Source organism: Arvicola amphibius, chromosome 15 (assembly GCF_903992535.2).
Source record: "Arvicola amphibius chromosome 15, mArvAmp1.2, whole genome shotgun sequence".
Classification (NCBI taxonomy): domain Eukaryota; kingdom Metazoa; phylum Chordata; class Mammalia; order Rodentia; family Cricetidae; genus Arvicola; species Arvicola amphibius.
In genome coordinates, this window is record NC_052061.1 from 26,726,250 (window position 1) to 26,740,170 (window position 13,921).

Sequence of the window (13,921 nt, forward strand, 5' to 3'; positions counted from 1 at the left end):
TCTAATGTCTAGTACTCATCCTGACATTCTTATTTTGGTTGACTTTTAGAGCATGGTCTGCACAGTGTGACTTCTATGATCTCAGGACGGTTAAGATACAAAAATGTGACAATTAATTATCCAAAGTCTGGGTGAGTTTTGAGCCCTTGAATTATGTGATAGGATAGTACTACAAGCCAATTCTATGTTCTCTAAAAACTATACAGTAAATGGGGAACATGGGTATGCAAGCCAAGCATGTTGGTTTATTTTGGCCAAAAGTTAGAGAATTGAGATTTGGCTATATATGGCTTGAACTCTGGGCAAACCTATCTTCTAAAGGATGCAGTACTGGGAAGCTTACATTGGTGACTTCAAAATTCAATGAATGTGCCAGGTGTGGTGGTACAAGCCTGTCATTCCAGGACTTGGAAGATGAAGGTGTTATGTCCAAGTCCACGAAAGTCCCTGCAAAGCCAACAAAGAGACTGGCTACCATATATAAAAGCAAAGAGCATTTATTTTATGCAAATTTGCAAACTCGGTCTCTCCACATGTCCAATGTATTGGAATAACGGAGAGCCCTGAGCTCAGTTAGAATACAGTTTTTATAGTAATAAAGGTGGGGGTGAGGTGTTTATGAGGTTCAGGACCCCTGATTGGCTGATATTTTTCTAGGGGGTGTCCTGGTGAGTGTGTGTTGGCAGATGGTCCTATCTACAGTCATTGGAATGTTAGGCATTTCCTTTGGATGGTCTGGTTTTGGGTGGTGCTCAGATAATCTCAGTTTATGTTTCTTCCTACAACTAGGTATCTTCAGCATAAACTACAGAGACTCAAGCCTCTTATTAAATTTTTCAATGGCTGAGTCCTACTCTGGCAGGTGAAAATGGTTGGAAGTAAAGAACTTATTTTTGGTGACCTCCCCCATACTTAGCTTATCATGGCTGGCTCCCACATTTCACCTTTCACAAGCATCACTGACAGGACCCAATCTTGGGTCCTGCTTGCCCCTGGTTTTAAGGAGGCATTGAACTACTTAAATTAATAGATATATTAATTGACAACTCTGGGCCTAGTATATTAACAGGCACTATAGGTAGTTAGTTATCTTGTGTCCCATGCCAGTGAGTCCCCCTCTTGTCTCAGCCTTTCAACCTATTTTGGTCATGCAATGACATGTTTCTTTCTGCAATTACTTCAAGCTGACATTGAGGCATTGTTATCCAGGCCCAAGCAGGTTGAAAGACTAACCAAAGGTGGAGGGAGGATTTATGCAATGGGGTATTCATCAGACTTTGTTGAAGAAACAGGGAGTGTTCATATCAGCTGGACTGGTCCACATCAGCTTTCAGGAAGTCCAGGGCTCACCACCATTTAGAGCAGGTTGTAGTTAGCAGCTAACACTTAGATGCATCTACCAGCTGAGTGGGAGCCTATTGAGATAAGTTTAAACTAGAAACAGTAGTAAAATTTATTTAATTAAAAAAACCCATGTTGTAGAAAAAGAGCAGATAGCAGGTATCTGTAAACAAAAGGAATAGACTCATATCTTTGAGTCCTAGCAAAAACTACAGATTTTGGTTAGAAACATGTATATTTTTCTGATGTCCAGAGAAACCATGTATGGTTTGGACAGAGATGTCTTTGGCCAGTGAGAAACACTTTTAAGTTCATATTTAAATGGCAACCAGAAGAGATCTAAAATCTTGACCTTTGACCCCACACATCAAGTAGGCATTGCTCTATTAGCTTATTAGAACTACCATAGAGGGGTTGTGGGGAGGAATCAGAAATATTTTTTATATCTTAAGTCATTTTTTAGACCCTCAAAGCTTATAAATTTTTATATCCTAAGACCTTAATATATTTTTAATGAGTTAACAAGCTGGCTATAGCTTTGTAGAAGAATCTGGATACATTTTCCTATTAAACTGGCATTATAACTACCCTAGACATTAATACTATCAGAGATCTCAGAAGGATAAATAAAGTATATCTGATTACAGACCAAACAGTTTTCAAACCTATTAAAAATGACAGGGACCAACGTCCATATACACTTAGTTATGCCCAGGTCTCCATAGAATTGGAGGTGGAAATATCTAGAACAGCAGTCTTATTCTCTAAGCCAGGCACATAAGGTGATTTTTTTTCTTTTTCTGTGGAAGAGGAATATGGAAAAGACTGATCTTATTTTGTCTAGGCAAATGTGGTGCAATAAATTCTCCAAGGTCCTGATGTTTATCCACAATCTGGACCAGGTCCTGACAGCAGGTGTTGCACTGGGATATCTCATTCAGTGGTCAGTGTCATTGTAATCCAGGTGGAGACATCATGGTGTCTCATAATCTTCTTTGGAAACCTGGATTGCTGCTAGGATCTTGGAGTCTTTGTCTAAAATAACAATCTTTTTAACCATTATTTTAAATGCTATATTTTGCAGATCTCTGAAGTATGAGGGCTGCTTAGGTATGTCTGATTAGACAAACTTTGTTTTTAATTATTTATTTTAAGTTTGACTTTGAAAACATATACAGGGAGTGAAACTAAATAAGACTTATTTCTGTAACTAATTATATCAGTACTCTAAAGATGACTGACTAACTTGTACTTCCTAACAGTCTATAAGTTAGCAGCTTTCACAAGACTAGAACCCCATACTCTGTGATGATTTTGAATTAAAGTTAATAAAGATACTGAATTAGTCATTTTGAGGGTATACACAGAACAAGTTTGTATCTAGATGTTAATGCTGTCTCCTGCAAAGACAAGGAACAGGTCCCAAGGTGAAATGGGAACAGGAGGGAGTTTAAGAGCTATCATTGCCCTGGTGTAAACTGAGATGATCTATAGGACCCATCTGGTAGGTGTGTACTAAGTTGACCTGGGAAAGCTGCCCTGGGCTCTATTTTTTCCCCTTTACAAGTACCAATTACAGGCCTTGATCATGGGTGCTATCTGTTCAAGGGCTCAAGGGGTTGATAATGGAAGCCACAATATCATCAGTTGGACAGTATTGACCCCATCTCAAACAAAAGCCATCAGTCTGTTGATAAGAAGAAGCAAGATCGCCTGATAAAATTTGGGAGCATTTTGGGGGTAGTTGGAAAAGGAGAAGGGGAGAGTTGAGGAGAACACTATGACCCATTTAGAGGTTTTTTATGTCTGAATCTGTCCTATTGTGAATCTGTAATTCTTTACTGTCCAGGAGCACTTCATAAAATGCTAAGTGCTTCTTAAAAACTTTAGTTTGCACCACATAGGAATAATACATTACCACGTGTTTCTTGCCCAGTCTAAACCTTAACTGTGCTGTTATTATGGTAATTATGATAGTTCCTGCCTGAAGTCAGCACAGTTCAGCATGGTGGAGCTGCTCCTGCCTCAGAGCCATTTGGTACCCCTGAGCCATGCGCAGTTCCAGGCAGGAGCTGCACTCATCAGTACAAACTGAGAATGAGAGTGCAAAACATAAACAGTTTTCATCTGAGTTACAGTCAAATCTTCCATTGCAGAGCACTGCGCAGCCCTGAAACATCTCTGTGTATGACGGCCGGAATCCGCCATGCTCTCCTGCTTGTGCAGTCTAGTAGACCTGATCCGCTGCCTGTCCAGGGGCAGGCGGGGAGCGATGAGCCATTGCCATGGCCTCAGAGTACTTTCTTCCAGAACCTGAGTGGGCACACAACCATCCAGTCTCATAAAAGCCATTGAAATGCTTTTAAGGCCGGAGTTCGCACTGGCGACACAACCCAGGAAGCTACATTTTAAAATGATGTAGCTTTTTTTCTGCCACTATTGCTGAAACAGGAAATCTCTCTATGGCATGTCCTAGCAAATGGCAAAAAGCCATGTTAAACTCTCTCTCTCTCTCTTTTTAAAAAGCCCTCTCAGATTTTTAAGGGGATTTAGTCCATCCCACTGGAGCGCCAATTTGTTGTGACAAGGTGAGTGGGCTGCATCCTGCCACCCAGCTAGCTTTACCTGTAATAATTACATACAAATTGTATTTTAAACACTGCCTGGCCCATTATCTCTAGCCTCTTACTGGCTAACTCTCACATCTTGATTAACCCATTTCTATTAATGTGGTGTAGTACCATGAGGTGGTGGCTTACGGAAAGATCTTAACCTGTGTCCATCTTGGAGAGGAGAACTATGGCATCTGCCTCACTTCCCTTCTTCCCAGCATTCTGTTCTGTCTACTCCACCCACCTATGTTCTGACCTATCAGCCCAACCAGTTTCTTTATTAACTAACCAATGAAAACAACATATATAAAGAAGACCCACCTACATCATGCATGTCTCTGAGACCTTTACCAGCATGTCTCAACAGAGGGAATCACCTTCTGCAGAAGGGCTATGGGAATGTCTCCTCCAGGTGCTTCGCCTGAGATCTTTTTGTATGTTCACAGATAATCTTCAGGCACTTAACGATTCCTAGGCCTGCTCACAGAAAGAAATGAGACACAGACACAGACAGGAGACATGAAAAACAAAACACAGAAAGCTTACCGGATGGTTGAAGGCTCAACAGTAGTAATCCCAGTGGGCTTGGGGGAATCTCAAAAAAGTCCCCAAATGTTATGCCCAAATCTGCAAAGTCCCCCAAAAGCCAACAAGGAGACTGTGTCCCATATGCAAAAGCAAAGAGCCTTCATTTTATGCAAGTTTGCAAACTGGTCTCTCCATATGTCTAACATATTGGAATAAACAGAGAGCCCGAGTTCAGTTAGAATACAATTTTATAGTAGTAAAGGTGAGGGTGAGGAGTTTATGAGGTTAAAGACCCCTGATAGGATGACATTTGTCTAGGAGTGTTCTGGTGAGCAATTGCTGGCAGGTTGGTCCTATCTACAGAGGTTAGGATGTAGGAATTTCCTTTGGACAGTCTGTTTTTGGGTGGTGCTCAGGTAATCAGTTTGTGGTTCTTCCTGCAGCCAGGTATTGCTTCAGGGTAAACTACTGAAACTCAGGCCTCTTATTAAATTTGTTGATGTCTGAGTCCTACTCTGGCAGGTGATAATGGTTTAAAGTAATGAATTTCCTTTGGGTGATCTTTTCATAATTAGTTTACAATGGCTGGCTCCTACAGAAGGGAGAAGGATCTGGAGTTCAAGGTCATCTGCAGTTACAAATCAAGTTCAGACTGTAGATCAAATGCATTGGTAGCTTGATTTTGCAAATGAGGTTTTATTGAAATATGACTTCTTTCATCCCTTATGCATGTCTATGGCTTATTTCATACTACATCATTTCTTGAGGTTCTAGCTAGAGCAATAAGACAACAGAAGGAGATCAAGAGGATACAAATTGGAAAGAAGTGAAACTCTCACTGTTTCCTGATGATATGATAGTTTACATAAGCAATTCAAAAAATTCTACCAAGAAACTTCTACAACTCATAAACTCTTTCAGTAATGTAGCAGGACACAGGATCAACTAAAAAAAATCAGTAGCCCTTCTGTACACAGATGGTAAATGAAACTGAGGAATAAATCAGAGAATCATCACCCTTCACAATAGCCACAAATAGTATAAAATCTCTCAGTGTAACTCTAACCAAACAAGTGGAAGAGTTGTATGAGAAAAACTTTAAATCTTTGAAGAAAGAAATTGAAGAAGACATCAGAAAGTGGAAAGATCTCCCATGCTCTTGAGTAGATAGAATTAAGATAGTGAAAATGTTAATTTTCTGCCAAAAGCAATCTGCAAATTGAATGGAATATCCATCAAAATCCCAGTATTATTCTTCACAGACCTCAAAAAAAAACCAGTACTCAACTTTATATGAAAAAGCAAAAAACCCAGAATAGCCAAAACAATCCTGTAGAATAAAAGAACTTTTTGAGGCATCACAAGCCCTGACTTCAAACTCTACTACAGAGCTACAGAACTGAAACAGCCTGGTATTGGCATAAGAAGAGCCAGGAAGACCAATGGAACCAAATTGAAGACCCGGATATTAATCCACACATCTTCGAACACCTGATTTTTGACAAAGGAGCAAAAATATCAAATGGAAAAAAGAAAGCATATTTAACAAATGGTGCAGGCATAACTGGATATTAACATGTAGAAGAATGAAAATAGATCTGTATTTAGCACCATGCACAAAACTCAAGTCCAAATGGATCAAAGACCTCAACATAAAACCGGTCACACTGCACCTCATAAAATAGAAAGTGGGAAGTACACTAGAAAAAATTGGTTCAGGAGACCACTTCCTAAATATAATCCCAGTAGCACAGACACTGAGAGAAACAATTAATAAATGGGACCTCCTGAAACTGAAAAGCTTCCATAAAGCAAAGGACACAATCAATAAGACAAAACAACAGAGAGAGAGAGAGAGAGAGAGAGAGAGAGAGAGAGAGAGAGAGAGAGAGAGAGAGAGAGAGAGAGGATAGACAAATTTGTCTTGTTCCTGATTTCAGTGGGATTGCTGGAAGTTTCTCTCCATTTAGTTTGATGTTGGCTGTTGGCTTGTGTATATTGCCTTTATTTTGTTTAAGTATGTTCCTTGCATCCCTGCTCTCTCCAAGACCTTTATCATGAAGGTATGTTATATATTGTCAAAAGCTTTTTCAGCACCTAATGAGATGATCATGTGGTTATTATTTGTTAGTTTGTTTATATGGTGGATTCCATTTTAATAATTAGATTTTCATTTGTTAAACCATTCTTCCTGCCTGGGATGAAGTCAACATGATCATGGTGGATGATGGTTCTGATGTGTTCTTGAACTTGATTTTCCAGTATTTTATTTAGTATTTTTGCATCAATGTTCATGAGTGAGATTGGTCTGTAATTCTCTTTCTTAGTAATATCTTTCTCTGGTTTAGATATCAGGGTAATTGTAGCCTCATAAAAAGAGTTTGGCAATGTTCCTTCTGTTTCTATTGTGTGGAACAATTTGAGAAGTATTCACATTTGTTCTTCTTTGAAAGTCTTGTAGAATTCTGAGCTGAAACCTTCTGGTCCTGGGATGTTTTTTGTTGGGAGACTTTTGATGGCTGTTTCTATTTCTTCAGTAGTTATAATTCTAATTAATTTGCTTATCTTATCTTGATGTAATTTTTGTAAGTGATATTTATTCAGAAAGTTGTCCATTAAGTTTTCCAATTTTGTGGAGTACAGGCTTTAGAAATATGACCTGATAATTCTCTGTATTTCCTCTGCATCTGTTGTTATGTCCCTTTTTTGCTTTTAATTTAATTAATTAATTAATTCATTCATTCATTCATTTATTTATTTATTTATTTATGGTTTTTTTTTTTTTTAAAGACAAGGTTTCTCTGTAGCTTTGACACCTGTCCTGGAACTAGCTCTTGTAGACCAGGATGACCTTGAACTCTCAGAGATCTGACTGCCTTTGCCTCCTGAGTGCTAGGATTAAATGTGTGCACCAGCACTGCATAGTTTATGTCCCCCTTTTCATCTCTGACTTCGTTAATTTGGATATTCCCCCTCTTCCTTTTGGTTCATTTGGATAAAGGTTTTTCTATTTTTTTGATTTTCTCAAAGATCTACTTCTTGGTCTTATTGATTCTTTTTATTGTTTTCTTTGTTTCTATTTTGTTGGTTTCAGCTCTTAATTTGATTATTTCCTGTCATCTAGTTCTCTTGGGTGAGTTTGTTTCTTTTTGGGAACACACTATTTCAAACCACTGTACAAAATGGCATTTTTTTATTTCTGGTGATCACTAGTTTCCATCCAGATTCCTTATATGAACATTATGTGAGTTTTCTTACAAGAAACAGTTTTGATTGTTGAAAAGAACAATGTCTAGAGTCAGTTCTGAGTTAAAACTCAAGCTTGCCTATTTCCTAGCTTTGAGGTTTGGTTACATGGTTGATATTCAGAATCCATTAGAAGCTAGATAAGTTGGAAATGTATTCTTTCCCTTAAATATATACCTGATCTTACTTTTCTATCTATCAGCAGCATAGAAACAATTGCTTGTAGTGTATCCATTCCTGGAAATGACATTGTGTGAATTTCCTCTTAGTGTGGTAGAGGAGCTTTGAGCCAGTTTACAGCCAGGTAAGTTTGCTAAGAAAAACACACTTTCATAGAGGGAATGTTGAAGACAGAAGATTAGAACAACTGTGGAGACACATGGGAGCAATGTGCTATTTCTTGTCATTGATCTGACCTCCTTAGAGCTCTTACATGTAAAGAATAAATGGCAATGTTCTCAATGCTGATACGTATTTCATTTCATCCCAATATACACTTGATTTTAATGATGCTTTCCAGTCATTTGGTGCTTCTTATCATTTGAACCAGGGGTATGTCTTTTTTTGTTTTTGTTGTTGTTGCTAAATAATTGAGTTCACCATGCATATTTTATTGCAAACTCGAGCTGAACATGTTCTAACTACATAATGTTGTGTCTAACAGTAAACTGATGTTGAGACTTTCAAGTGGGAGATTTATGTCTGCCATTAGTTTGTATAAAATCTTTCTATATTCCAGATATTGGGTGCTTTTTGTTGTACTCTTATTCTGAGCTCTGTTTTGAAAAAAAAAAGGTTTACTATATAGAAAAGCCTGTGACAGGGATTATGCAGTTAGAATAAACAACCAAAAGTAAAATTAAAGAAAAGAAGTTGGGAAAATGACTTCTACCCACATGGCAAGCTGATATAATCACAAACAATTCTGAATATGTATTTCAGACAATCAAAGATATGAGTTATTTGTAAAGCACCAAAATAAATTTTTAAACTTATATGAAAGTATCTTATACTCAAAAAATTCACTTCAAATTTAACAATGAAAATGAATATTTTATTTTGGGCACTCTTTACTTTGAGTTTTTTGTTTGTTTATTTGGAGGTTTTCTTTGTTACAGCTTTTCACCATTGTAGACCAGGCCAGCATTCAACTCAAGACCCTTCTGCCACAACTTGCTGAATGCTGAATATGCATGATCACACCTGGCTTAGATATGCTTCAGAATCTTAGAAACAAAATGGCTGGCTGATTAATAACAATACTCTACTACATCTCATTTGATCATCACAATGATCAAATGAGTAAACATGGTAATATAAAGTAAACATGGCATCTGTTAAAATTTACGTCTAATAGAGAAGTAAGTTAAACTTCAGGGGAAGCAAGTCTTGCTCTCAAACCTTCAACAGGCTGGTAAATCTTTGTATGAGGCACCTTACTGTAGTGTGGAGCTGCGGGCTGCATCCCACCACTTGGCTCCTGGCCGCCCTGCTCCCGGCCACCGGCTAGCTTATGCCCCGAAATAACAACACACAAATTGTATTCTTTTAAACACTGCCTGGCCCATTAATTCCAGCCTCTTACTCACGTCTTGACTAACCCATATCTAATAATCTGTGTAGCACCACAAAGTGGTGCCTTACCAGGAAGTTTCTAGCATACATCCATCTTGGGCTGGAGCTTCATTGCGTCTGGCATCTCTCCGAGGAGAGGCATGGCGGTCTGCCTCACTTAGGAGAGGCGTGGCAATTCTTACTGATCCTTCTACCTCACTTCCTCTTCCTGTTCTGTCTACTCCACCCACCTAAGGGGCGGTCTATCAAATGGGCCAGGCAGTTTCTTTATTAGCCAATGAAATCAACTCAAACAGAAGATTCTCCCACATCACCTTACACTTCTTGAAAAAATAGTATTCAAGTTTGCTTTCTATTTCTATGATAAAACACTGGCTAAAACCAATGTAGAGAAGTAAAGGGTTTTCTTAAGTTTACGTTCAGGTCAGAGTCCATCATTAAAGTCAGTTTGGTCAGAAAACATAAGGCAAGGACTTGAAGGTAGGAACCAAGAAGGAAGCTATGTTCAAGTTCACACAGTGGCTCATGCTCAGCTACCCCTTCTTATACAAATAGGTCCACCATCCCAGAGATGGTATCACCCACATGGACTGGTCCCTGCTTCATAAATCATCAATCAAGACAATATATAGACATAATCTAAGGTCAATCTGATCTGTGAAATCCCTCAATTGAAACTCCCTTAGATGACTCTAGGCTATGCCAAGTTGACAGTTGAAGCTTACCAAGCAAAGGGCATGCCTAGTTATAACAATTTTTCTCTGTTCTCCCTTCCTTCCATAATACAAAGTCTATCCAGATTCTGACTTTTCCCTTAGTATTAATTCCTAACTCAAATATGCCTTGTCCGTATCTCCAAGCCCTTGGCAACCAATACAAAACTTAACTTTCTTCTTTATTCTGGCTCCTCCATCAGGGTTTATAATCATACCTATATAATTGTATGCCTAGACCCCAGCAATTCCTCTATACCATTGGTAGATGCTGCTCATTCTAATAGTGTATTTTCCCTGGAATCCAATCTATGCATTTTATTCACTTAGTAAATTTCTAGTTAGTTAGAGTAATCTTCTAGTTAGAGCCTAGCTAGAGTCTAGAGTTCTTGCCTGAGGAATGGGACAGGAGAGAAAGTAAAGACTATAAAGTAGGAACTATGTATCTAGTTGGTTATGAGAATTAGTCTGAGTATCAAAGACTAGAAGACTATGGAAATAAGGGTGATAGATTTATTTTTAATCTTCAAAAACATTTTGAGACAAACAAAAATCAAAATTTCTTTATTACATGGCACAATCATTTATTCAGCAAACATATTAAATGAAAAATGACAGTGGTGAATACTGGTAATAGACATTGAAGAGTCATCAGTAAGTGACACATAACAAATTCCTTCCCCCAAATAGCTTACACTCAAGTGAGAGATGCACATGATAAACTATGCATAAATAGAAATATAGACAGACAGACGGACGGACAGACAGACGATAGATAGATAGATAGATAGATAGATAGATAGATAGATAGATAGATAGATAGATAGATCGATAGTTAGATAGATAGGTAGGTAGATAGATAGATAGATAGATAGATAGATAGATAGATAGATAGATAGAATGTTCAACCAATGACTAGTACTTGCTTGTGGCTTATATTTATACATAGCTGGTTATTTTATATTAGCAATGTTTTAAGAATTTCAGTGTATATACTTTGACTTTGGTTAAATTTAGTTGTATTTTAAAAGATACTAATAAAATTTCTTTTTCCAACTACTTGCTAATATTTTCCATATTGACCTCAAACTTTGCACTCTTATTAAACTTATTGACTAGCTCTTTTATTCCTGATTTTTATTGAGCTCTACATTTTTCTTTGTTTCCCTCCCTGTCTCTCCCCTCCCCTTCAACCCTTTTCCAAGGTCCCCATGCTCCCAATTTACTCAGGAAATCTTATCTTTTTTCTACTACCCATATAGATTAGATCTATGTATGTCTTTCTTAGGGTCCTCATTGTTGTCTAGTAGAATTGTGATTTGTGGGCTGGTTTTCTTTGCTTTATGTTAAAAAAAAAAACCAGCCGGGCGGTGGTGGCGCACGCCTTTAATCCCAGCACTCGGGAGGCAGAGGCAGGCGGATCTCTGTGAGTTCGAGACCAGCCTGGTCTACAAGAGCTAGTTCCAGGACAGGCTCCAAAGCTACAGAGAAACCCTGTCTCGAAAAACCAAAAAAAAAAAAAAAAAAAAAAAAAAAAAAAAAAAAAAAAAAAAAAAAAACCACCTATGAGTGAGTACATGTGATAATTGTCTTTCTGGGTCTAGGTTACCTCACTCAAAATCATGTTTTCTAGCTTCATCTATTTGCTTGCAAAATTCAAGATGTTGTCTTTTTTCTGCTGTGTAGTACTCCATTTTGTAAATGTACTGTATTTTCCTTATTCATTCTTTGGTCGAGGGGCATTTAGGTTGTTTCCAGATTCTGGTTATTACAAGCAATGCTGCTATGAACATAGTTGAACACATGTCCTTTTGGCACGATTGAGCATCCTTTGTCATCAGAGAAATGCAAATCAAAACAGCTCTGAGATTCCATATTACATCTGTAAGAATGACCAAGATCAAAAACACTGATGACAACTCATGCTGGAGAGGTTGTGAGGTAAAGGGAACACTCCTGCATTGCTGATTGGAATGCAAGCTGGTACAGCCCCTTTGGATGTCAGTGTGGCAATTTCTCAGAAAATTAGGAAACAACCTTCCCCAAGACCCAATAATACCACTTTTGGGTATATATCTAAAGAATGATCAATTGTAGTTTTGGTATCTTAAGGACATATCTTTAATATGACCCATACTTTCATACTGCTGGAAATGTACATAAGGACATAGAAGAAGAAAGCTTTTGCTCTTTGCCTGCTTGCCTTCACCTTGCTAACACATTCATTCCTTCACTAGCATTGAAACTTAATTCTTCGATATTTCAAAATATTCAGAAAATCAGCAGAGACATTCAGCCTTATTAGACTTAGCAACTACTAGATTCTTGGACTTTCTGTACACAGATAGCTATTGTTGGGTTAACTACAGCATGTAAGTCATTCCAATAAATTTCCTTCAGATGAGATTAATAGACAGACAGACAGACAGACGGACAGATAGATAGATGATGAATAGATGGATAGATAGATAGATAGATATTCATTTCATAAGTTCTATGATTCCAGAGAACCTTGACCAAGACAAGTACCCTTGTCTTATTTAAAATTTTGAGAAAAGGGCATTCAAATGTTACTATTAATTATAATGTGAAGAATAGATTCCTTTTAACAGCTTAAATAAGTGACACTTCCTAATTTTCAAAAACTTCATAAATAGGCAACAAAGTACATTTTGTCTAGATATTTTTTTCTACCAAAAAAATCTATGCAAATCTATGCATTCTGCTTATTTTCCCAAATGTATTAGTTAGCTTTGAAATGATCACATAGCTTCTCAGACCATTTCAGGTATCATAGGAAAATTGGTGAGAAATCCATAAGCCTTAGAAATTTATGCCGTATGTGGAGTTTGTGAAGAGATAGAAGGTTAAATTTAGGTGTAAGATGTTGGCAGAACTTGTGTCTGGTAAGGACCATTTCTTGCATATAAGATGGTGTGTGGTTGTTGCATTTTTTAGATGGATGGCACTAGTCCATCATGGTAGATAAAGAGAGGATGTGAAACAGCATTCCCTTCAACATTGAGTCCTTTATAAAAATAACTAATCATATTTAATAGGCTTGGGAGATGGATGATGAAAGAAAAGGCATTTTCCACTAAGTTTGACAGTCTGAGCTCAACCCCTAGGATCCACATGTTGGAAAAAGCAGACTTCCTCAAGTTGTCCTTACCTCTACAAGTGCACAACATAAAAGTGCCTTCACCTGCAGTAGGGGTAGAGAATAGGTATGGGAGGCACACACACACACACACACACACACACACACACACACACAAACATATGTAATACAATTTAAAAAAATAAAATGATTGACTCCAATCAGGGAAGCAGATAGGCTAATTGTAGAGCTTCACCTCTCCTTCAGTTCCTCCAAACCCCCAGTCTTATCCCAGCTCTCCCCCAGACCACCTACTGCAGGTTTCCTTCCCACCCCACCCCGGCCCCCTCTAGACTGCATAACACAGATATACCACACTACAACTGCAAACTCCCTTCCCATCACTTATTGCTTTGTCCCAGCTCCCAACTCCAACCTGCGTTCCTTGGGAACACCCAGACCACTCTGGCCAGGAAAACAGAAAAGCTAGTTTCAGATCCCCCTCCATTATTCCAAGTCCCATCCCCAGTCTATACCCCAGGTCTCTAGCAGACCATCTACTACAAACTCTTTTTACTCATCTGCCCCGATTCACAGGGGACTAAGCAGATCTTGGTAGAACACCTTGCTTTCCTCCCTCTTGTGAAGCCCCTCAGTCCCATGTCATCACTCATTCACATTATTAAGTAACAGCCACCAGTGCTTAGAAAAAAAAAATTTACTTGGGAAACCTCCAGTAGACATGTTATTAGGATCCCAAAAGATTTCCTATCAGGAACACACAGCTACCACATTCTTCAAAAATC